This window comes from Xiphias gladius, chromosome 24 (assembly GCF_016859285.1).
Source record: "Xiphias gladius isolate SHS-SW01 ecotype Sanya breed wild chromosome 24, ASM1685928v1, whole genome shotgun sequence".
In the NCBI taxonomy this organism is placed as follows: domain Eukaryota; kingdom Metazoa; phylum Chordata; class Actinopteri; order Istiophoriformes; family Xiphiidae; genus Xiphias; species Xiphias gladius.
Genome location: NC_053423.1, coordinates 7,599,583 through 7,615,390, shown reverse-complemented (window position 1 = coordinate 7,615,390; position 15,808 = coordinate 7,599,583). Strand labels below are relative to the sequence as shown.

At 38.6% G+C, this 15,808-nt stretch overlaps 1 protein-coding gene across 1 annotated transcript in view; it reads right to left on the bottom strand.

The window, feature by feature from the left end:
* Positions 1-15,808, bottom strand: part of trim71 (tripartite motif containing 71, E3 ubiquitin protein ligase) — a 57,650-nt gene that overhangs the window by 6,161 nt on the left and 35,681 nt on the right. The window lies entirely within an intron of this gene.

Sequence of the window (15,808 nt, the reverse complement as noted above, 5' to 3'; positions counted from 1 at the left end):
GATATCACAACCTACGTTCAACCCAGTATCAATGTCTAACGATGTTGGGGGTCAGCTGTGTGCCTGCTGGGTAGAGACAGATACCGATAAGAGATGAAGATGAGCAAATTAATTTGTGTTACAAGATCATCATGAGAGGGATATCATATTTTATGCGTCCGAATGTAATGCTGACATCGGAAGACAGTTAGCCCAATATTATATTTAAAGTCCTCTTTGTCTTGAAAAATTAACTGAAAAATCACAAAACTCCAGACTGTGAGAAGGTAATCCATGCTTTTATACAATCCAGTACAGTTAACAAAATGTTCCTTAAATTTTGCTAGATTGCTTTACTGGCTAGACTCCAGCATTTACTTATTCACATGAAAACTACTATACTTTGCTTCATAATCTACATTACTAGTGCAGTGCCCGATCAAAACGTGCTTGTCGTCTCATTAATGATTATATATTTTATTCAATCATCTAATCATCATCTAATTTCCACATCACTGCTATGTTATGATATTAATCATAATAATAGACCCTTTTTGTCAGATACCTGATCAGAAAAAACTGGACCACAAATTCAACAGGAATATTGTGATACATACACTCACTTACTACACCAGTTTATTAGGTACACTTAGATATAACTAATGCAGTATAATACAACGGGCCTCGATAAATCCTCCCTTCAGGAGGATTATACTGTTTGGTTTTTCTTGAGTCTTTTTGAAAGACGCGTTGATTTATTTAATGGTCATTTTGGAGGCTGTAATTCGTTGTGACTTTGAACTGTACCGGGTTATACAGAGAGGTTTTCCTAATATTTTTTCCATCTAATTTATATGCATTAAGGTTGACAGCCTCAGACATTTAGCAACCACAGAGCCACACAGTCTTCATATAAGTCAGCAGAGACCAAAACAGCTGAAAGGAGAGTGAATATTCAATTCAATTTTTCGATTCAATTTTATTTATAAAGCACCAAATCATTACAGAGTTTGTCTCAGGGCACTTTTCATATAGAGCAGCTCAAGACCATACTCTTTAAAGTTAAGTGGCACCAAATGAATGCTGTTGCGCTGCTTCGTGAGTAGGAATGTTTGCTTTATCTATTGCCCTCAAGTGGATAAAAATATTTCAATTTTTTGCAGCTTTAAGGATACACACAATAAAATTAGGTGAAAATGTTTAATGTAAAAAAAACTGTTGGTTTTGATAACACCACTTGGGGGCCCTAAAGTCTGCAGCGTTCCTATTCTACACATAGTGGCTGAAAAGGTGTTAACATTTTTTGTACTGATAGTTCGAAGTGAACTGTGAAAAAATGTTTTCAGAGGTTAAATTATAAAAGCCCTAAATTACATTTAGATGGATTGTGTGAAGATCTACAACTACATGCTCTGTGTTATTGAAAGCCAGACTCCAAAAAAATTGTAGTAGTCCTTTACCAATCCAGTATGCGTAACAGGTACTTCACTTGGGTAACCATTGGATGCTTTGACTTTCAGCACAAGCCCGGTCTTCGCATCCTATGAAGAATAACTTGAGTGTCAACGTTTAAAATTTTTAACTTTTACCATGGAGCCTTTCCATGCTGGTGATGTTATCAACGTGCCCATGATCATTGGTTTACTGTCAAATCGAGCCCCATCAGAGTGCCACAGAAAGATTTGACACACAGTGTGTTTATGTATCTAAATAACAGATATACCCATCCACAACAGGATCTTCAAAAATGTACTACAGTTCCCCCGGCAGCGTCACATCACTTGTCCTCATTGTTGACAGCGAGGGTAATGCTAAAGCTTCTAATCTGTCAGTCCCTGTCCTGGTCAGCTTGATGGATGCATATACCATCACCACATGTCAAATTACAGCATCCTTGAGACAAATCACAACAGCATATTGTAGTGTTTCCGCTGCTGCAGGGGGATCCACGTATTGTGGAAGGTTATCACTCTGCTACAGTTGCATTGTGGGATCTAGCGGTTGAAATTTGGGTCCTTTCCCCAGTTATTCTCCAACATCAAAAGTATCTCCAGCTATGAAAAGGCATTTTAATTCAAGTAGTCATCATGATAATGAAGTTTATTCTTAGCTGAAAGTCTTTCCCTGTCACTGTACTTTTATTTATGTACAGAATGCCTGCAGGCCTTTATGGTGACGTGCAATTATGAAATCTCTCTGGTCTTCATTAGAGTTTTTTCTCACAACTTCTGTTACAGAGGTAGAGAGAAAGAGAAAGGGGAATAAAGGAAAAGGAAATGGACTCAGGAGGGAAAAAAGACAGGAGTGAGGACATGGGAAGATGGTTGAGATAAGAGAGACATTAGAAATGAAAGTAGATTTGCACTTCAAATGCACTTTTGTCATTCTCCTTAACTATTACATATGGCATGACAGCAAAGGCAGAGCTTATAGTGGCTGATTGTGTTCAACTTTGGGTATATTTAATGCAGAAAAACTGGAGCTTTGTATGGGCACATGCAATGAAGTGTAATATTGAAATATGCCTGAAGCCAGTGGTGTATAATTATAGCCGCAAGTCACACGGAAAATCAAAGCGAAATGGTCACACTGTCAGCTGGTCTAAATATCTATAGGAAAGAGGAAGACCTTTCAAGTGCATAAGGAGCTGTAGCGATAGACCTCCAATATTGCCTTCATCATAATAAATTTACAACGTACACACTATAAACTCGTTTTCTATTTATTCTACATCAGTAGCACATTCTGTCTGGAGACATAAAATGTAATGGAATGAGTGAAACTGTACTGGAAGACATTTGGATGTTGATGGACGCCTGTCTCTTAAACAGCTCATTCTGTGAGCGGCTGCTTGTCTGGTTCCTTTAAAGATGATCAGTAGGAGAAGGATCAGAGAAACAACACAGTATTATTAACCTCCTGCATTTTTAATGTGCATCGCTTCAATATTTGATGGGCTGAGAGGCTTCACAGATATTGTGGTGTCAGCTGACAGATGTTGCCTTTACAAATCTGGGGAAAGTCTCAGAGCTTAAAAGTTTATGTCTCAATTTTAGGAAAGTATCTTTGCATTTAATGTACCGTGCGCGTTTTCTCCTCTGCAAGAGGAAGGGTTAGAGACTGAGAGAATGTTAAAAAGAAGCGAGAAATCAGGGTTTATGTCTTTAATTATTTTGAGTATGTACCATTTTACTCATGTGTGGGCTACTTTTCTTAAACCTGGATGAATTGCTTTTTTGGCCACCCGGGACAATGCATCAAGCTGTAAACAAAACATTGACCTACTACCCTTATATAAAGTTAATATGCCAAACATGTTAGCAAACAGCTTATTTACACATTAAGCAGACACAGGGCACATATGTAAGTTCAATATTCACTCTCCTTATAGCTCTGTTTTGCTTTCCAAAAATCCTGAAGAGAATATCTGGCTCTTAAGCTGCTAAATGCTCCACTATGTGCACTGATTAGACACTAACTGTCCGTCTGTCCGCTGTTTGCCGGTGTTGGTAGCGTACACTGAGTTTTTAAAGCCTGTTCATTAATAAAAGTGGCCTGTTGTATCTGGAAACAGGACTGATGAGAGCAGTGAGAGTGAACCAGAAGAAGTCCAGCTGCAGGCTGGCTAAAACCAAAACACTGAGTATTAAGATCCTAAAAAGCTGTATAGAGCTGAGGGGAGCTACAGATTTGGTGATATAATTCTCTGGTTTCGTCACTAAACAATAACCACTTTCATATTACATTTTGTAATTTTGATCATTGTTAATATGAAGATATTAATAGGTGCAGCTTTAAAGCTGCTCTAATAGCACGTTTAAATGTCTACATGAACAGTTTCTTTTCCCTTAAATTGCTCTAGAATTAAAATAGACAGCTTTATCCAATTAAATAGACAAAAACAATGCATCTATAAAAGAATATACAGCATCTAATAAATAATAATCACACAGCCATTTGATTTCGAAGGAGTAACTGGTGGTGTGTCACTTAATCGATCAGTGATCTATTATGCCAATAGCCCTGTGTTTGCTGTACTCAGTTGATATTGACTAAATCATTATCCCAGCGACGCCATTGCAGGCCCCTATCGCACTATCAGATGACTTTTAAATGTTGTACACACATCCGTCATCTCAATGTGGTGTTTGTCTGCACCGTGAATGAAACTTAAAACTTACCCACGTGTCCCTTGTACATTAACACTTCATACATGGATACTTTTTGATTTTTTCAAAAGGAAGAAAATGAAAGCAACTTTAAAGCCGCTTTTGCGTTCCAATAAGTAACCCTTTAGAAAGCTTTTATAATTTGTAACTAAAGGCTTTATTAATGGTTAACAAGTCATTTACTCATTCTTTATGAGCATTAAAAAGAACAACTTTTGGTTTGCCAGTTTCTGAAGAATATCTTTGTCTGCTTTTTATGCCCCTTCAAGTTGCCTTTTCTTTCTTATGGCTCTACTGAACTGTTTGTTCTCCGACCTTGTGGTAACCCAAAATCTGTTTATTAACAGCCTATTAACATTTACAACTTCTGACAGTTGGATTGTTGTTGGGTTCTCACTTTCTAATGAGCCACCATGTCTGTCGCTCTAAATTTAAACGAGGCATGAATAAAGGGTCTTTTTTTAACAATCCATCAAGTCTGTAATTGTAATTGTTATAATTTGTTAATAAAAACGATCCAAGGCGGCTATTGCAGGGACATCCTGATGATGTAAAGAGCTAAAATGACAAAACATGTGTAATTCCGGAGGAGGATAAACACCAACCAAATATCAACCTCAACCAACTCAAAAGTTATTATTATTGATAAATGAAGCATTGCTAAATTATTGATTTCCCATTGATTATTTAACATTTATTAGGGGTGACTTACTAGAAAGTGGTACTGAAAAATGCTGCAGCTCACCTGAAATACAGTAATCGGGTTTTAAAAGCTTGTGTGAATTGACAGACCACATTCATGGACACTAACAACTTGATCAGGGAACGTCTGTTACTTTAACTTTGGATAATTCAACTTGCCAGCAATTCTTTAAAATTGTGTTGTTGAAGTGTACGCTTGAATGAATGGATCTATAAACACACTGACTAATGTCTGTGTTCTCATTACTTAATAAGTATGTTTCATAAAATGGGCCAGTCCTCCAAATACCCAGTGTATTCCTCCAAAGCCAATTAGAGCTTTGGAAAAAAAAAAAAAAAAAGGCAGGCATGTGCCTCCAACATTAAACAAACTTTGGTGCACTTCACCACTGGGTCTTCTGGGTCTTCTCAACAGAGAGGAAGAAATGTGCGATATTATTCATGTAAACAATGTGCAATATTACACCTCATGTAATTACACCAATGATGTAAATATTTTTTTCTCTCTTGACTATGCTTGAAACCTACCCTCGCCTAAGTCCTGCTGCAATGCAAATTTCCCCCTGTGGGATTACTTAAGTTTATTGTATCTTATCATATGTTATTTATCTTAAATCCTTTTGTTCAAACAGAAAATCTGATGAATGAGTGGGAGATTAAGATAAAAGAATACGAGGAGGATGGAGACGCAGAAAAAGTTAGGATGCTGCAGGAAGAGAAGATCGTGGGTGATGTAAAGTACATAGCAGGTGTTTGATCCCTGGTGTTGACCCTTTTCATACAGTGTCAACATGGGAAATCTGTTTTTGATTTGTTAAGAGAAGTTCAGCTCCTTCTGGCTGTTTCCATTTGTGACACACTTGTGAGCAACAAGACCAAGAGACACAAACAGACATGGGGAATGAATGAATAATAACATTATCGTATCGACAGCAGCACACCTAATGCGTGACTGACTTCTTGGAGGTTGATTTAACAAACAAGAGTGGTTAGGAAATGACAAATTGGCTGGTTAAACTATAAGAAACAGACACATGGTGAAATTAAACAACTCTCTGGAGAGACTGAGAGCTTTTCTTGAAAGAAGACAAATGCCAAAAAAAACAACAAATCAATAGATGAATATTTTAAATTCCAATATGTCTCTTCGCCGTCTCTTTTTTTTCCATCTTGCTGCAACTTCAAATGTGTGGAGCCCCAAAACTAACAAAATGTAGCAGCTAGCTAACATTATCCATAAAACTACACCAGCTAGTGCAAGAAATGGTAATCATGCATAGATACTCATACATCATACATACTCCATGTATATTATATATTAATATATATATAATTTTTTTCACAATTTACTATGTTGCAGAATTGTACCAAAATCCTTTAAATTTCTTTATCCCTGAACCTACACTCAGTATCCCATAATGATGAAGTGAAAACAGAATTTTAGAATTTTTTAATAATTTATTAAAAAGGAAAAACTGAAATATCACATTGACATAAGTATTTAAACCCTTTACTCAGTACTTAGTTGAAGCACTTAGTTGAAGCACCTTTGGAACAATTACAGCCTTGAGTCTTCTTGGATACAATGCAACAAGCTTTGCACACCTGGATTTGGGGATTTTCTGCCATTCTTCTCTGCAGATCCTCTCAAGCTCTCTCATGTTGGATGGGGACCATCAAGAGACAGCCATTTTGAGATCTCCAGAGATGTTTGATTGGGTTCAAGTCAGGGCTCTGGCTCGGCCACTCAAGGACATTCACAGAGTTGTCCCTAAGCCATTCCTATGTTGTCTTTGCTGTGTGCTTAGGGTCATTGTCCCGTTGGAAGGTGAACCTTCGGTCCAGTCTGAGGTCCTGAGTTCTCTGGACCTGGTTTTCATTAAGGATATCTCTGTAGTTTGCTCTGTTCAGCTTTCCATCAACCTTGACCAGTCTTCCTGTCCCTGCTGGTGAAAAACTCCCCCACAGCATGATGCTGCCACCACCATGCTTCAACGTTGGATGGTATTGGGCAGGTGAAGAGCAGTTTCCTCCAGACATGACGCTTAGAACTGAGGTCAAACAGTTCAATCTTGGTTTCATCACACAAGAGAATCTTCTTTCTCACAGTCTGAGAGTTCTTTAAGTGTTTTTTTTGCAAGCTCCAAGTGGGCTTTCATGAGTCTTTCACTGAGGAGAGGCTTCCATCTTCCACTGTGCCATAAAGCTCAAATCACTTAAGTGCTGCAGTGATGGTTGTCCTTCTGGAAGTTTCTCCCATCTCTACACAGGATCTCTGGAGCTCAGCCAGAGTGACTGTCATGTTCTTAGTCACCTCTCTTACCAAGGCCCTTCTCCCCCAATTACTCAGCTTGGCCGGGCAGCCAGCTCTGGGAAGAGTCCTGGTTATTCCAAACTTCTTCCATTGAAGAATTATGGAGGCCACTGTGAACTTGGGAACCTTAAACTTAGCAGAAATGTTTTTGTAGCCATCTCCAGATCTGTGCCTCGACACAATCCTGTCTCTGAACTCTGTGGGCAATTCCTTCAATCTCATGGCCGGGTTTTTGCTCTGATATGCATTGTGAGCTGTGAGACCTTATATAGACAGGTGTGTGCCTTTCCAAATCGTGTCCAATCAATTAAATTTACCACAGGTGGACTCCAAGTAAGGTGAAGAAACATTAAAGAAGATCAAGAGAAATGGGAGACACATTAGCTACATTGCAAGTGTCATAGCAAAGGATCTGAATACTTATTTCAATGTGATATTTTAAATTTTCTTTTTAATAAATTTGCAATAATTTCTAAAAGGACTATAGCATAAGGATAATTTAAAGGCTTACAGCATAAGGCAGCAACATAAACTGTGAAAAACAATACTGAATACTTTCTGAATGCACTGTATACATTATATACTGTATATAATGTATATGAAACAAACTTCGATGCACTTCACCACTGGGTCTTCTGCTGTCAGAGAGGAAGAAATCCTTTTGTTCAAACAGAAAATTCGATGAATGAGTGGGAGATTAAGATAAAAGAATACGAGGAGGATGGAGATGCAGAAAAAGTTAGGATGCTGCAGGTAGAGAAGATCGTGGGTGATGTAAAGTACATTGCAGGTGTTTGATCCCTGGTGTTGACCCTTTTCATACAGTGTCAACATGGGAAATCTGTTTTTGATTTGTTAAGAGAAGTTCAGCTCCTTCTGGCTGTTTCCATTTGTGACACACTTGTGAGCAACAAGACCGAGAGACACAAACAGACATGGGGAATGAATGAATAATAACATTATCGTATCGACGGCAGCACACCTAATGCGTGACTGACTTCTTGGAGGTTGATTTAACAAACAAGAGTGGTTAGGAAATGACAAATTGGCTGGTTAAACTATAAGAAACAGACACATGGTGAAATTAAACAACTCTCTGGAGAGACTGGGAGCTTTTCTTGAAAGAAGACAAATGCCAAAAAAACAACAAATCAATAGATGAATATTTTAAATACCAAGGTGTCTTTTTGCCTCCTTTTTTTTCATCTTGCTGTGACATCAAATGTGTGGAGCCCAAAAACTGACATATTGTAGCAGTTAACCCAGTGTAGGATATAGTAATCATCCATATATATATATATGTATGTATATATGTATATATATGCCTCAATAGTTTTTATCTCTAGTTTTCCCACTTGATTTAGTTTGAAATAAATTTCCTAGAGCAGCGAAAAAAACTCAAAATACACATGTCCTTGCTTTGCTTTTATTAGAATTCTCCCTCATGTCCTCTGTAGTTATTTCTCTCATTTACACGCATGAAAGAACTAAAATTTCTGACCGGGAGCAGGCTAAATCTGTGCACGAGAGGCGGCGATCCACAGTCGGTCTCATTTTGCTGGTAGGACTCATGGGATGAGTGGACAGATAATTTGCGCCAGCGAACACCGCGCCCAGAACAGAGCAGAGGTCAATGAGCCCTCACATGGCTCCATCTTGCATCTGTCACTTTGTATGTTATCAGTCCACTGCCTGCTATAATGGCTTGGTCAGATGTGTGTGTATGTGCACACACAAGTGCGTGTGTGTCTAATAAACTTCTGTGATGCATGATGACTGGGTAGAATGACGGTCAGCCTAGACAAACTTGAGGTTACAAGGCCGCAGCAAGTGTATAATACTTTCATTGGTTTATGTGCCCCCCACATTATTAACATTGAATCATGTTCTTCCTGATGACGCTGCTACAGAGTGGTTGCCATGACTCCCTGACAGGAAGGAATGAAGATAAAGATGTCATGATCCAATTTGTCTGTGGAAGAAATGAATCAGAGGATAGTAGGTAATGCAATGGCTATAAGTAACCACATGTCAACTACTACTGTGTCAACAAAGTGTCATCCAGATTCACCTGTGCCATCCTTGTCAAAGGGGCTCACCAAAAAACTATAATGCACAGCCCCTGTTGGCTGGAAGAAAATGAAACAAAGTATGACTCCGTGTGTCACCTTGATCTGTCTCAGCAGAAAAGTGGGTATCATCTTTTGAGTTTAGTCAATTGCCTTCATTGAGTGTCATTGGTGCTGGTGCAGAAAAAGCGTGTGCATGCGTATGCTGGATGTTTGATGAAGTGGGGGTGTGTGAGTGTATGTGAATGTCTCTGCATGTGGGTGAGACTCCTGGATTGGCTTAAAAGTGGGTGCTCTATTCTATCTCTATTCTAAAAAAAAACAAAAAAACAACAACTACACAACAGAATACATTTGAAAAAGACGAACTGGAACATGTACAGGAGATTGGGTCAGTTCTTGGCTTGCAGCAAATTGGCCCAGCAGCAGCAACAGAGAATAAACAACAGTCGCTGCAAGACATAAGGAATGATTTTAACACCTTATCTTTACCTCCCTGCGGAGCTGAATCTGTCTGTATGAGTCTGTCCACAGCTCGGTTCGTGGTGGACAACATTCATGAAGGAGGCAACAGAAAAATTGATGCTACACACACTACGTGACCCTACACACATTAAGACATGGAGGGGAATTCAAAAACAATATGACCCTGAATGAGTTCCAGCTGATATAAGAAGTGTAATGACAAAAATACTGTCAAGGGATGAATTGTTTTTCTCAAATCCACAACATCCAACAAAAAGTTGTTTTCCATATCTTCACTTTGTGCATTTTTTTATTTTTCCAGGTGAAAAGCTTCATTATGTCATGTGCATGGTTTTTTTTTCTGGTTGTATCATAACGAGACAGAGCGCAAACATTTCTTGGCTATGAGTCAATATTTCTTGGAGCCAATATGCTCGAAAATAATTTGAAGATCGTGAAATACGAGACAAAATCAATGTCTATTTCTCTTCCTGTTTCCCTCTGTCTGCTGCTGCAGCTGCCACACATCTGCCCCCTATTCTTTTTCCCCTCTTTTCTGACACCTCCTCAACTCTGAGGAATGACTCTTCTCCGGACCAGAGTTTGAAATGGATATGAAAGCACCTCAGGGGGATCACATTCTTGTTGGAGTCTAGATTATGTCACGCCCTCCGTCGCCTCGACGTCAAGACTACGTCAGCTGCCCACTCTGGTCTGTCAAGAGGGGTCGGTCGAATCCACCTACGCCTCTTTATCTAAGGCTAATGTTAGGACAACCAGCGAGGTCCTCTGTTCTTCTTATGTGTTCAAAGGGAAGTCTCAGTTTTGGAAAATGAATGTACTCAGATTCTTCATCTTGAAAATACACATGGAGTGGTTGTGGGTACATAGACTATAGGGTATAGGGCTACAGGGTACAATGCTTCAAAATGATGATGATGATGGCTTCATGGACTCATAACCACTTTATATTTGTAGAAAAAAGATTCTGAGATGCATCATAGTGTTTTTTATTAAATACATAATATTGAAATAAGTAATTTCTTGAATGAATAATGAAAGTAATATAAATGAAAAAATAATAGGTGAAATAATCTGAGAAATTATTACAATTATGAAATGTTTTATCTTTCTTATTTTCAGTTTTATGTTCGTAGTTCGTATTTACCTAATTATATTTTTTTCAAAAGTCCGTTTTTATTTCCTAAAGGCCCTTTTGATTCATGTTACATTTTATTTAATAATTTCACTTTTTATGACAGGTGTGTTGCCAGCGCACATGCCCCTTGCCTTAATTACGCAAACTCAACCTCTGCTACCAAATTTAGCCAGTTAGCTCGTTTTAGCTAGAGCAACCAAATTTACACTAATTCTGAAAACTACCCAATAAACACAGACACCTGAACTAACCAGATTTCTGAAATGAAAACTGGGAACATTTCCAGTTTGGTGGTCAATTTATCATTAAAATAGCCAATGTTTTTATCTATGAAATGAAAAATGGGGACAGTCCCAGTTTCATGCATTTTGATCATGGTAACTGTTGCACTGTAATAAACTAGGATGAAGGCCGACTGATAAAATTTGGTACTAACTAGGTAACTTTATAAACCGTGTCAGAAAATCATACAGTAGCCTACCATGGTGAGTGAAGCTATGGTAAACTTTGTTTAATAAAGAAATTGGTCTTAAATAATAAACAGTACACTAGTTAAAATACTTTGGTTAGCAGATTCCTATTGCTTGTCTTATTTTTGTATTTCATTGTTTAGAATAATAAAGCTGCAGGCACTGTCATCATTTCTATACCTTTCCTCCTCTATCTCCTTCACTCATCCTCCTATCCAGTCTTCCTCCTCTCCTTCGTCTCATTTAGGATTAAAGCAAGTCATATTCGCCATCTACAATTTGTAAAACAAGTCATAGAGGTAGCCCACATTGAACCTTGACGCCTGCTAAACAAATGTTAATATGTTAAAAATAATGCACTACATTGGTAGATCACATCGTAGCCTACATCCGATTGTATGCCTACAAATCAGCTACCCGCCACCTGGTAGTACAATTCCTAAATCCTGTAACCCCACCCCTGATTCTAACCCAGGGTTATATCCTGGCTTGAAAAGACGTTTGTGGTGATGTTGTTGATTCACTTGACGCTTGCTAGCATCTGGTTGAATTTTACACAGCAGTTTTCTCTAAAAATTAGGCAAAAAAGCGGTTAGTAGATGAAGAATAGTGATATGAATAGTAAGCAGCCAACCCCCTCTGTAGGCCAAAACAAGCACAATGCAAGACATCTCCCCATCTGTTCTGCCGCCCGGTCTTTCTTTCCAGTTGGATTTTAATCCACAGTTAAAAACAGGGACATTTCTGGGGACAGCTCCAGCTGGGGACAAGCAACCAAAAACAGGGGCTGACCCCAGAAAATGGGGACGTCTAGTCACCCTAAACTAACCTCTCCTTTTGTTTAACAGATAAAATTGATATTTTTATAGCAAAGTATCAAATGTTAACGTGAAAAAAGTGAGAGGGGGGTGAAAGGGTCGTTTGTAGTGATGAATCTACAGAGAATTGTCGCCCGAATCAACAGCTCCCCTCAGCCTTACGGAGCTTAATAGTGAGTTTTAGCTCATTGTTTAGCTTACCGTCCTACAACTTTACTGTTCTGATTCACTCTCACAGCTCTCACAGCTGCGATTTCAATCTTAGGCGGCTGTTTCAAAGCTTTAAACTTTAAAGCCCCGTAACCCACTGTATAATAACTGGTCAGCACCAAACTGCAGACAGATAAAGTTAGCGACTAGCTAGTGAACACAGTGGAGCATTTAGGAGCTAAAGAGCCAGATATTTCCCTCAGTATTTGGTAGAGACCAAAAATAGAGCTAAAACAGAGTAAATATATGATTTACATTTGCCAAAATGACAGTCTTTCTCTGCAGTAGCTCCAGCAAACAGGAGCTCGCTAACTATCTGGTAGATAATGAAAAATGACATAATGTAACATTATAAAATTAAAACAAATTTTTGAAAAAGGGCATTTTCAAAAACAAAAAATTCTTATAAGTTATTTGAACCGCTAATGCAAATAATGATGAAATTGCTAATTCATAATAATGAGTTTTAATAATTGATTACATTATTTCACAATTTATTGGTTTACCTGTAGATTTATACAATTTACTTATATAATTTATCTCATATTGTCTTATTATTTATTTCATATTGTACAGTTTGGGGCTCAGTGGCTTCTGGGTCCATTAAATGTGAGCCTCCTCTCTGTGCTCAGAGCAAACAAAAAAGTAGAGTAAAACTATGAACATGGAATCCAGCTCTTTGGCAACTAAAGGTGACTGATGCTTTCAGCTAATTCTGGCAGAGCAGCCGAAATTGTGCCGCCACCAAAGCGAAACAATCTGGATCTCTGTGCTCTGTGGCGCCTTCTCAGTCTGCTACAGCTAATTGGCTCCTCTGAGAGCCATGTACCCATACACATACACATACAGTAGATGCAGACATCCACACACACACACCAACCGAGGACCTCCCAGCCATCTGTTGGAGGGCTCGTACATACAGGTTCCTCCTTTGCTCCTGCTTTCCCCACTCTGCGCTCAGGGGATGTTTGAGGCCCCACCATCCTGCTGTTGTGTTTGATCAGAGACGGTGTGTTGTGTCTTGTCATTGTAATTTTGCAAACCTGCAGTTCACGACTACTCTCTTTCCAAACAGCCACTTCTCTCATTGACTTCCCCCCACTACTACTTTTCTGTACCTGAATACACTTCACAGCAAAAGATCTCAATCAAACAGGTGCTCCACAGTACATTTCACACAGCTTGAATTCTTATCCAGTCCTCCTCTTGATCTGATTAATATACTGTACCACAAATCTACTTTGGCATAATTAGCCCACGGTGTTTCTCTCAGGGTGAATGTGAAATGTACCGCTGCTGACATCAAGTTGTGGAGGCAGGGAACTACAACTGAGTCTAAAGTACACTTCATTGTCCCGGTAGCTGTGTGGAAACTATTCTCGGGGCTTCAACTCCAACTCACTTTGCATGTGAATAGTAAAAGATGCTAAATACAGACATGTAACTGCTGTAAAGACACACACACCTTTTGAGCACAGCAGAAAAGTTCATTAATAGTAGTAATTAATGATGCCTGCATTCGGTGAAGCTGTGAAAGTGCCACAGGCCTGTCTTAGTGGTACACTTTAATGGAACAGACCATCATTAAGGTAATTTGTTACACCTGTGCTTTTCCTGTCACAATGTCGGCTATGGAAAAGAACTATTACGATAACGTCATCAGCAATTGATCAGGGGTGACTAATTTATGGGTAACTATTTCTTTTTTTACTGTTAATATATTTTTTGTAGTCTCTTCCTTTCCGCGTTGGGTCATTTCATTGATGGAGGACATTTGGTTACTTATGTACCCACATCTGTGCACTTTTTACATTTTATTGTTTGTTAAGTAAAGGTGGGCCCTCTCTTTGTGTAAACAGACTTTTCCGTACTGCATCATGTTTCCAAGTGATCTTAGTAAAATTATTTTTTTTATATTCATTACACCACTATGTTCAGAGGATTTTGACATTATTTATTAAAGTATTAGAGAATCGTTAATTGTGTGAAGTCGACGAATGGACCTTTTGGTCACATGTTCAATATTAGCTGATGAAGTTTGTGTCAACATCATAGCTGTGTTGTTGAGATGTATATACACTAATTTGAGCTTGGATTATTATTTATAACATTTTATGACTAAATCAACCCATCTATTAATGCAGAATGTAAGAAAATTAAAACTGGCCAAGAAATAACTGATTTTGTACTCCACTTTGTTATCTTTTTTCTTCTACACATGCATCACTCCCCAGATACTATACATGATGTGAGATGGCACTGAGATATTCCAGCAGCCTCGGCAGAGGTTAAAGGCTTCTTCTTTCTGTAGTGGTCCTCTTGAAACCAACATTCAACAATCATCCAGCACCAAACAGCAATTTATTGAGCAGCAGCTAGAATTGCATGTTTGTATAAAATACACCTTTGGTCTTTCAAGTACTGATTTACAGTTGACCGACCAGGCACCGAACAGTATGATCTGCTTCTGTCTCCACTTTTTTCTTGAGTGGAAAAAAACACCACCAACAACACAAACACCAGTTCCACCACTTTTCCATCCACATGCACACAACATGTACAATTCTTTATGGAGAATAAGTCAAGTAGCAAACACAGCCAGTAATAATATTAAAATCACCACAAATTGAACTCTGCCTAGGAACATATTTTTCATATGTGCCCAGCTGACATGAGGGTGAAAAAGAAGCTGAATACCCTCCAGCTCCTAGCTGACATTTTTCGCCCTTTTCCTGTCATCTCTACTAGAGGGGGGTGACAGTCCATGATGCAGTTACCCATGTGTACAATATGTACATACGGTCATGTTTTAGTTTTGTAGTTTGCTTTGAAAAGTCCTGTATAAACCAAGGTTGAAACAGGAGGAACCCATCTCCTGATTCGTAATATATAAGTTTTATTAATAAATAAAACTACTTTATTGAAAGTTTTTCAGGTTTTGATAGGTTATAATTACAGCTTGCACTCTAGATCTGCCCGGAATGTGTTATCATGTTACACTGTTTGATGTTTTCCCCCATTCTCCCAAAAAAAGCTCAGTGGGGTTTGTTGGCTGCCAACTGTGGACTGAAACCGGCCCGATTTCAGTTCAGTTAAAGGTCATAGTTCTGCTGGGAAATTAATCTTCACACATTTGAAAATGGTACTTTCCCATCCAGAAATTACAAATGAGTAAAGAAATTCCCCACGTGAGTATTTTACCTTGTTGTTGTAAATTTTCTATACTGTCACATTACCCTCTAATGTTGCTGCCTTCTCACAGTCTCCTGAATTGCAAAGCACAAAGCATAAGTGACATTACCTTACAACACAAGGAATGCTCACATCCTTCCCCCAGTGAAACCAGTCACTGTCCAAACTAGTTTTGGACTCACTATGAAGTAACTTAGGGTGTATTTGCTTTTCTGTCTTTAGCAGCTTTAGCTGTTTACTGCGTCAATTATGTGGACTCAC